This window comes from Bubalus kerabau, chromosome 2, assembly GCF_029407905.1.
Source record: "Bubalus kerabau isolate K-KA32 ecotype Philippines breed swamp buffalo chromosome 2, PCC_UOA_SB_1v2, whole genome shotgun sequence".
NCBI classification, from domain to species: Eukaryota; Metazoa; Chordata; class Mammalia; order Artiodactyla; family Bovidae; genus Bubalus; species Bubalus kerabau.
This window is the reverse complement of record NC_073625.1, coordinates 1,863,898-1,874,263: the sequence shown is the minus strand read 5'-3', so window position 1 is coordinate 1,874,263 and position 10,366 is coordinate 1,863,898. Positions and strand designations below refer to the sequence as shown.

Genomic DNA, 10,366 nt, shown 5'->3' with positions numbered 1-10,366 from the left:
GTGCTTTGCCTTCATGCTTCTCTAGCTGGGCAGCAATCAAAGAACAAAGAGTACTATTATGTACTTTAATTCATATGTTTTATGTGCCTACAGATACAGATTTTCTCTAAGTTTCTAATATTTGGCTTCTACAGAACAAAGCCTCTGACAAATGTCCTTAAAAATCTATAATCATGGTTTTACTTCATTATTTTAGGCTAAGAATAAGGACAAACATAGCTAATAGGATTTTGCAAATCCCTTATTTTCTGGAGATTAAACGTTGAGATGCCTGACAGAGTAGTCTTTGTGCTTTTTATCTCTTCTTTCTCCCTGAAGAATACATTTTAATAAACAGAAAACTTCAAGCTAATTGAAAACAAAATAAAAACACAAAAACAGAAATCATGGAGTAGTTAAATCTCTTCCTTTAAAAAATATGTAGATTTTCTTTTTTCTTTTTCATGAGCAGATGTTAAGTTGGTAAGTTGGTTTTCATGTGAAAATGTTCTCGCTAAACTGTAAGCATTTTGAATACCAGGATTCTAAGATCATCTACTGAATTCTTGGACCTAGAGTAGAATGGACCCTTGATAACTCCTGGGTGACTGTTTACGAGTGATTGAGCTTCCCCTAAGGTTTAAGAGGCAAAGCCAAAATTGTATTTCTGTTATGTAACATCTGTTATGTTCATTCATATTAATCTTTCCTAAAGAATTGCATATATAAAATATTTGCTCTTAATTTTAAGGAAACTTTCCAAGATTTTGGCTTCACTAAACCCAACATACTCAGTATTTTTATCAATAAGAGGACCAAATTGTGTCTTCACATTTTTCTTACAGTAGGTTTTTTGTAATGCTAAATTTTAATATGTTTAATAATTTTAACTTTACTTAAGCATTTGTAACATTCCAAATAATTATTTAATTACATGTAATTTTCTTTAGGTAATTTCAAGAATTGATGAATGATAAGGAACTTAATTATCGTGACAAAGAACTTAAAAACAACTGATTCCTGGGAGTTTTTGTGCTTTCTTGTTTTCTCCCAGCTAATGCCTCTTATATCATCCTTCAGGAGAAGATGAAAACACACAGAAACCTGAACATCAGAAATTATTAGGTATGACAGGGGACCAGCATGCAGTAAGTAAGCAGAACTGTGGAAAGAGTAGTAAAAACAGGTATACGAATAGGATCATGGGGACGTACATACAGTAAGTCCCCTACATACAAACCGTGAACTTTCAAAGATGTGAGCATGTACACATCTAGTCGTGTAAGTTAGCTCACGTGTCGGGCACATGTTGTTGTGTGCGTGCACCCTCTACAAGTGACTGAGCCGTGTAAGTTAGCTCATGTGTCGGGCACATGTTGTTGCATGCATGCACGCGTGCACCCTCTACAGGTGACTGAGCTTTTGTGTGCCTTCCTGTGCAGTCCTGTGTAGAGCGCAGTAGTGCAATAATTTTGCTTCAAGCCCTTGATGTCTAGAAGCAAGTGTAAAGGCTGCAGTGATGTAGCTGGTACTGCTAACAAGTGCCAGCTGTTGGACTGTACTACTGCACATTTCAGGGTAATACACTGTAAGATTAAAATGTTTTCTGTGTTTTTATGTGTTTTTTTTTATGTATTATTTGTGCAAAAGGCATTATAAATCTAGTACAGTACAGTATTATAGCCGGTCATTAGTTGGGTGTGCATGCATGCTCAGTCGCGTCTGACTCTGTAACCCCATGGACTGTAGTCCACCAGGCTCCTCTGTCCGTGAATATTCCAGGCAAGGACACTGCAATGGGTTGCCATTTCCTCCTGTTGGACTTATGAACAGATTGGACTCAGGAACATGCTCTTGGAATGGAACTCCTGGCTGTGTAGGGGACTTACTGTGGTGCATGATGGATGGAAAAGGATCTAGAAGATTCCCACACACCATAGACTAAGATGCACGCTTCCCTGGGGGGCACGGCCACGACTGTCTGGATGGCAGTCTTCTGAGACTGTGGGACTGCTTTAGGGGGTGCCAGCAGAAGCCAGCCACAGGAGGTGCCCTGCCAATGCTAGTCTGCGCTGAGCTAGACTGGCCCTGAGCAGCCGTGTGGTGGCTGGAATTGGACACTACATCAGTGAGAGAAGCTTCTGGGCTCCTCCTGAAGGAGCATAGCAGGACCCAGAAGAGAAACCCATCCCTCCTCTAGTGCTGGGAAAGCTGAACACTGCGTGAGCTAGTGAAGGAGATATGTTTACAGGGCCCGGCTCCGTTGCAGGGAGAAGGCAATGAATTCTGGATTTGCAACAGTTGCTGGCATTTAGCAACACCCACAATTAAATATTTTGGTTTTTAGCAACATCAGCCATCAGGTTACAGAAAAGCAAATAACGTTTCCTGGTCCCCACTAGCTCCCTGCTCCTCAGGCTGTGACTTGAGCTGAGGGCTTGTTATTTTTATTCTGTAAGTGCTCAAGGGCTCCTAGAAACATCTGTCCTCCACCGCAGTCCCCGCAGTCCTCCTCACTGCCACCGTGGTCAGGCGCAGCAGCACGTGGGCTCTCCAGGCACTCGCGGCAGTTGACACTGTGTCACAATCCCCGACAGGTACCGCTTTGATTAACTGTGATGTCACCGCCTGCTCCAGCCTCCTAGAACTCCATGTGCCTTTAGAGGGGAGCTCAGCTCTGGAATAAAGCCCAAGGTGCCACCAAACTCCCGAAGCCCATCTGTGAAGATCTATTACCTGGGACCACTCCCAGGGCTGAAAATCACATACTGATTTGAGCAGGAAAGGTATCACTTAGTAATGATTAATGAGGGCTCTAAAAGTAGAGGAAGAACATGTACAGGGAACATCCCTTTCCCCTCGGGGACAAAGAATCATCAGGAAGGGGAAGGACCCCTTTCCCAGGGCTGAAATCGAGACCTCATTGGAGACACGGTGCCTGAGATGCCCTGGAGAGCGAACGTTCCCGAGGTTGTGAGCCCCTTGGCAGAGTGGGGAGGGGAGCTGGCCGCAGACCTCTCCTACATGCCCAGGACCTTGGAGGAGCTGCTAGGAGCGGAAGCGGATGTTGTAATCAGCGTCTTGTCCTGCAAGGGCCTCCCCCGCAGCGCACCAGACCCAGACTTCCACTTCCGGGTCCCTTTCTCGCCCTCTGCTGACAAAGCCTAACTTCATGCCAGGGACAAAGGAGAGCAGGCCTGGGGATTCAGATGGTAAAGCATCCGCCTGCAATGCAGGAGACCTGGGTTCAGCCCCTGGGAGGACCCTAGGAGGAGGGCATGGCCACCCAGTCCAGTGTTCTCTCCTGGAGAATCCCATGGACAGAGGAGCCTGGCGGGCTACAGTCCATGGGGTCACACAGAGTCAGACACTGAGCGACTAACACTTTCACTGACAAATGAGAAATAGTTAATGGGTCCATCAACAGTATTACAGAGTAGGCAATGAAGGGTGGATTTAAAGTAGAAAGATAAAAACTATAGGCTATCACAGAACACTATGTGATTATAGGCTATCCTATAGCCATTAGGATTATATTTGTAGAAAACTTTATGGAGGAAGTTTGAACACATCCTCTAATATGATATGGAGAATGGAGAAGAGTCAGCCTTTTTTTTTCTTTTTTTTTCTTTTCTTAAATTAGTGAAGAAATCTGTATGTTAGGATTGAAGCCATAGAGGAGCAATATAGTAGTAATAATAACAGCAATAACTATAATAGAAACAAAAAAGAGAATCTTTGAGGAAAACTGAGCCTATGTAATGCACTGGTGGTCCACCCAACATGACGTTATAACAGATATATACAGAATAGAAGGAAAACACGGATAATTCTAGAACTGATAAATTTGCCTCCAAAGTTACATAAAGGAAGTTTCCATTAATTTATTCAGTGTCATTCTCATGCTACATTTTCATATAACTGTTTTATTCTTTCCCACGTCTCAGAAATAGTAAGAAATATACAAATAAATTGTTTTAATCTTTTAAGAAAATCTGTTCAGACGTTCTTTGCTACAATTAAAAGAAAGTTGTTTAGCATGGCTTCTCGTTGAAAGTTGTAAATATAGTGATCTAGAAAATTAACTGATACCACAGTTGTGTAAAAAGAATATACATCTTTGTAGGTTCTTTTTACTAATCCAGTCTTTCTTATGATCACTATCCACTGCAAAATAGTACAATGTAAACTTTAAAATTTCACATTATAATTTATTACAAGATATGGAACAGAGTTCCCTATGTTTTGCATTATGACTTTGTGGTTTTATTTATTTTATACATAGTACTATGTATCCCAAACTCCTAATTTATGCCCCCCCCCACTTCCTCTTTGGTAACCATAAGTTTGTTTTCTTTGTGAGTCTTTTTTTGTTTTGTTTTGTAAATAAGTTATTTTTGTCATTTTTTAATATTTCACGTGTAAGTGATATCATATGATACCTTTTTCTGTCTGACTTACTTCATCTCTAGGTCCACCTATGTTGCTGCAAATAGCATTATTTCATTCTTTTCATGGCTGAGTAATAGTCCACTATATATATATCTTCTGTATCCACATCTTCTTTATCCGTTCCTCTGCACATTTAGGTTGCTTTCATGCCTTTATTGTGACTTGGAGTGCTATGAATACTGGGGAGCATGTGTCTTTACAAGTAAGAGGTTTTCCCCAGATATATGCCAGGAGTGGGATTGCTGGATCATATGGTAACTCTATTTTTTTAGTTTTTTGAAGAACCTCCATACTGTTTTCCATAGTGGCTACACCAATTTACATTCCCACCAACAATGTAGGAAGGTTCCCGTTTGTCCACCACCTCTCCAGGATTTATTATTTGTAGACTTTTTGATAACCAACCCAATACATTATTTCATTATTGCATTCCTGCTGTAAGACCTTTTCAGTCAAATCCATGTTACTGGCAGACTAGCAGGGATATTGAGTAAAGGAAATAGGAGAGACAAGGGCTATTCATATAGTTCAAAAATAGCATTCTTCTTAAAGGTTTTTGGCTAATCATTCCTGTACTGTGTTATTTAGTTTTTCTTGTTTTAAAATTGTCTCACCAGTCTAATTTCTTTTCTCATTATCAGTAAATCATTAACTTCTGTTATAGCAGAATAAATCATAACAGCACTCTGTTATCTATTTTATCAGATAGGATTAAGTGTGGCCTAAGTGACAAGACTCAAAATTAAAAGTTTTTTAAATTGATGTTTATTTCCTACTCATGTGAATAGGAGGACCTCATGCAGGAGGTCCTTGGTTGGTATAATGGCTCAAAAATCACCAGGGATTCTCTCTTGTTGAGCCATCATCCTCAGTAACTAAATTCTTCCTTGATGTCCAAGAACAACTCCCTAGCTCCAGCCATCATGTTATCTTTCAGCAAATAGAACAGAAGCCAAGGAAGGAGAAAGCATCCTCCTTTCTTCATACACTGAACTTTCTCTTACTTCCTTGGGCCAGAGTGTAGACAGGTAGCATGGCTATTTGCAAGGGAGACCAGGTCACGTGATCTTTTTAGTTTCTTCTGAGCAGCCATATGTTTAGCTAAAAAGATGAGGGGATTGAAAGAAATGGGTATTGGCAAACATTTAGCAGTCTCTGTCACATATATATTTTACAGATGGTGGCCATAGCAAGTGAGAAAATAGTACATTGTTTAATTTTATTATCTAACTTGAAATACAGAGACATCATTTTCAAGAGTAATCTGTGATATTCAAATAACCATTGCTGTCCAAAGAATATCTCACAAGCATAGGTTCTGTTGATAAACATCCTCCTAACCCTATGAATGTGAAGAGCTGACTCATTTGAAAAGACTGATGCTGCAAAAGATTGAGGGCAGGAGGAGAAGGGGACGACAGAGGGTGAGATGGTTGGATGGCATCACCGACTCGATGGACATGGGTTTGGGTGAACTCCGGGAGTTGGTAATGGACAGGGAGGCCTGGTGTGCTGTGGTTCATGGGGTCACAAGGAGTCGGACACAACTGAGTGACTGAACTGAACTGAATACTATCGTTCCAAAACATTAATTTGGCTGGTTACATTAAAAATATGAAAGGAAGTGAAAAAGTAACCATAAAGCAAGTCACCATCTTTGGGAGAACTACTAGGGCAAGAAGCAGACAGTACCTTGACGAGAATGCAAGGTCCTTGTCTTAGCTGTGGTAATACTATATGATGTAATAAGCAAATCTAACAAGGTCAATGTATCTGTAGAGTGATAGTTTGTGCTAAAGTAGTGGATGGCAACTTTTCTGCAAAGGGCCAGATAGTAAAATATATTAGGGTCTTCTGACCACATAGTCTATGTCATAACTACTCAGCTTTGCTATTTTAGTTTGAAAGCAACCAAGGATAATTCACGCATGTTTATGGTCCAGTAAAGTTTTACTCACTAAGGCAGATAGCTGTCAGGATTTGGCCCTGACTTAATGTGGGTGTTTCCAGCCAACGAGAAGCTAAGACACTCAGCCTTCTAGATCATTGGTCCGCTAGGAGCACACAGGCTGGCTCTGTGCCTAGGGGCAAGAGAAACTGGTCTGGTGAATGGCTAGCTCATCTCTGCCTCAGTCATTATTATAATAATTCTTAACTTTTATGTTATTTCACAGTTTTAAAAGCACGTGTACCTCTCTATATATTCCACTATAAAGCTGTGAATTATGTAGTTTGGATATTAGATCAGTAGTTTTTAGGAGGTGGGAGGTTAAGTACCTTGATCAAAGGAATGAGCTATGAACTGTGAGAATAAGGAGTTAAAGGCATGTTACCAAACCGGTTCCGTAGCATCTTAAATTAGAGAATGCACTTGAAATAAAGGAAGATAGGTTAATTTGCAGACATTTTTTGGACCCACTTTTTAAGAAACAATATAATTGTATTCAAATCTTTAGTCTCGAGGTTTTCTAGATTCAGCTTTGTGGATCTCATCCTTGCCTGTCTGTCCATATTATTTTGAAACTGTACCCTACATAGAAAAGTTATTTCCTAAATCCTTCTTCCAATTTATTACATGTAGTCCCACAACCTGCCACTATTTACGATGAGGGTTCCTGACAGCTGTGCCTGAGACGAAGCTTGAAACACTGATTGCCCTCTGCTGGCACCATGAGAGAGCTCTGTCTTGAAGATAATGTCAGCAAGGTGACCAGGCATTACTGCTTTTGCTGCATACTCCCTTGCCTTGCTAAACACTGTGCCTTCTGTGATTTCCTTTTCAAAGTGCTGCAATCGCCCCCATCTGTGAATGTGGAGACAAAACATCTCAATACCATATCCACACATCTTTTGACAGGAGCAAAAGTAATAAATAAGCATGCATGTGTGCTTGATGGTAGCACTCAAAGTCGGAGCATTTTCTCAGGTTTTTATTCTTGTCAACATCATCTGTTATGATCACCAAATGATGACCCCCTCACAGTCATGTTGCCAAATGTGTCTCATTATTCAGGTTTTTGATTTGCCAACATTCTCCTAAAAATATAGACACCAAACTTCTGGAAACTCTTCCTATGACATAACAGCCATATCATTTACAACTTTTGATAGAGACATGATTTCTTTGAAAGGGGGTTTGCTAAACATTCTGGGCCTCATATAGCCAGCTGGATGTCTCAGATAATGAGCCTAGAAAATTCTCCTTTGATTGAAGCGTTCATGAACAGGAATCCAGGGAACCTATAAACGAATGTTCTTAAACTTGAGTATTTCTAATAAAAGGACTTGGTCTTACCTGGTCTCATTCTTTGTCATCCTCTCTGTGTGCACGTCCATCCCTGCCCACCGCCACTCGCTGCCAGGATTCAGGCATCATAACTGGGGTCAGTGGACATTTTCTGTGGAGAAAGGTATCTCACTAGGAAAATGAAGAAATAGCAACTTATTACTAATGCCTCTTTGAACTGAGTTGATGCGTTGTATGGCATTTGATTCCCTGTTTCTTTTATTGTTTTTGTTTTTAGAATTGGCTCCTTAGACATTCTGTAGATAGTTAGAACTGCTCTTTGGAATATCTGCTGAGAATTTATGAAAGGATTGCTCATGGTAAACAAGAGCAGGTGTGTGTCAGAAAACATAAAAAGTACATTTTATTCTTTGCATGGGGGGAGGGAGGGGTAAGCAGAAAGTTTTGTGGTTTACCTGTGGGACCTTCAGTGAGTCTTCGCTCTACAAAAGACAGACAACTTTTGGAGTAGTCTATTGACAAGGAAGCTTCCTTATTTCAGTTGTGGCTGAACAGGACAAATTCACTTTTAGCATAGATGGTGTATTCAGGTGAATACCAATATTGAACAATTTTATCTTCTCTGTTGAGTCTCTGATTGTTTGAAAATTGTTCCACTTCTAATACCAAATATGCTCTTTTGAGGGTAGTCAGGGGAAAAGGCAAACTTAAAAAAAAAAAAGGGTTAATGGGAAGGGAATCTACTCCAGGTGAACTTAAATTTCCTCAGTGCCACATATAATGATGAAGCAGAGCAACAGAAGTCTCATACAATTTTCACAGAAAGCAGACCCTCATTCTGAACTATTGCACGTGAAGATGGCGATGTCGGTGAGAATTACAAGAGAAAATGGGAAATACAGTTTGAATCTACGCTCAGATAAAAAAATATGGGGTAGATAAGAGGTGTCTATGTAGATGATATTCAGATCCAAGGGAAGGGATCAAAACGTCTTTGGAAAGAGTGTGCCTGAAAGAAAGAGAACCCAGGATTAAGCCCTGGGGATGTCCAAGCTACTGCAGTCTGAAAGAGAAAGACAGACTCACGAAAGAGCAGTCATTCTGGAGGAGGAAACACAAGGGCATGCAGCATTGCAACAACAACAAAAAGATTTGTTCAAGAGAGCGAGGAAGAGTGAAACGGGGATGAGGAGGGCAGAGGAGCAGCAGTTCAGTGGCAGCACCTGAAAGAGCGCTTTGAATGGCGGTGAGAACAGAGTTCAAGGACTTCCCTGGTGGTCCAGTGGTTAAGACTCTGAGCTCCCACTGCAGAGCACAGGGGTTCAATCCCTGCTCTAGGAACAAAGCTCCCACATGCTGCGTGGAGTGGCCAAAAAAAAAAAAAAAAGTAGAGTTCAGATTGGAGTGCACAGATGACTGAGTGGGGGTAAGGAAACCGTGATGATCCTGTGTGGTTTCAAACATATAGAATCTGGAGGGGATTGTGAAGGAAACTGGAAAAGAGAAAAGGTGTAAGTGATTAGGGTGTGCATATATGTTGATGGGTATAATCCAGTGGTGGGCATGAGACTGACCAGCTAGGAGAGAGAGCCTTCAATCTCCAGTGGTTTCAACTCTAGTGTCATGCTAGAATCACTTTGGAATTTTTAAAAATTTCAATGGCTGGGCCAATCCCAGGTCATGTTAATCAAAATCTCTGGGAGTGGGTTTTTAGAGTTGGTGTTTTACAAATTCCCCACATAATTCAATGCGTAGTTGGTGTTGAGGACCACTAGATTCATTCAGTGGTTCCTCAGACTTGACCAGACTTCAGAAGGACCCTCAGCACTTCTGATTCAGGTTCCTGAGTAATGCTGATGCTGTGGGTCTGAGGACCATGTTTTGAGACCAGTGAAGCAACAGGATTCATGTACCACATATAAAGAGGTGAAAGGGACATGGTCCAGAGGACAAGTGGGAGGATGCAGCCTCGATGATCAGAGGCTCCCTCCTCCATCATCACAGGAGAGGGCATTGATGGTGGGGAAAAGAAGGCTGATCTGGGATGGGAAGGCAAGGGCACAGTGGTCTTCATGGAGTGTGTGTAAAGTAATCAGATGAGAATTGGGTGGAGGGTGGAAGCATACATTTTGAAGAAAGGAAAAGATTGTTTTCTTATGTGGTGAATGTTAAACTACAGAAATATATAGTTGTTGTTCAGTTGCTAAGTTGTGTCTGACTCTTTTGTGACCCCGTGGACTATAGCCCACCAGATTCCTCTGTCCATGGGATTTTCTAGGGAAGAATACTGGAGGGGGTTGCCATTTCCTTCTCAAGGGGTCTTTCCAGCCCAGGGATAGAATTCACATCTCCTGAATCGGCAGGTGAATCATTTACCACTGAGCCATCTAATGTTGCCGAAACTTGGCCTCTCTTCACCAGTGCCTAATATGAAAAAGAATAGTTATTTTCCTCTGCCAGGCAAAGGGGACCACAGCAGACTAATGCCGTCAAGACCCTGTGTCCCGTCCTGGAGCGGGTGGGGAGGAGCCATAGAGCTCCAGGAGCAGGGCGTGGTCAGCTTGCGGACATCCTTCTGATTGGTTGGTAATGAGGTCATGGGCATTAGCGTCATCAACCTTCCGGTTCTAACTGGTCTCCAGACTTCCTGCTTGGGGGCAGCACACAGTTTCTCCCACCTGGTGGAGG

General features: G+C 41.5%; 1 long non-coding RNA gene across 1 annotated transcript; it reads right to left on the bottom strand.

Annotated features, from left to right (window-relative positions):
• Positions 1 to 7,372: 7,372 nt before the first annotated feature.
• Positions 7,373 to 10,160, bottom strand: LOC129644570 (uncharacterized). Its single transcript, XR_008710830.1, has 3 exons — positions 10,055 to 10,160; positions 8,134 to 8,160; positions 7,373 to 7,849 (listed from the first exon to the last, which is right to left on the bottom strand). It is a non-coding gene; the product is annotated as an uncharacterized LOC129644570 (long non-coding RNA).
• Between the last annotated feature and the right edge of the window lie 206 nt (positions 10,161 to 10,366).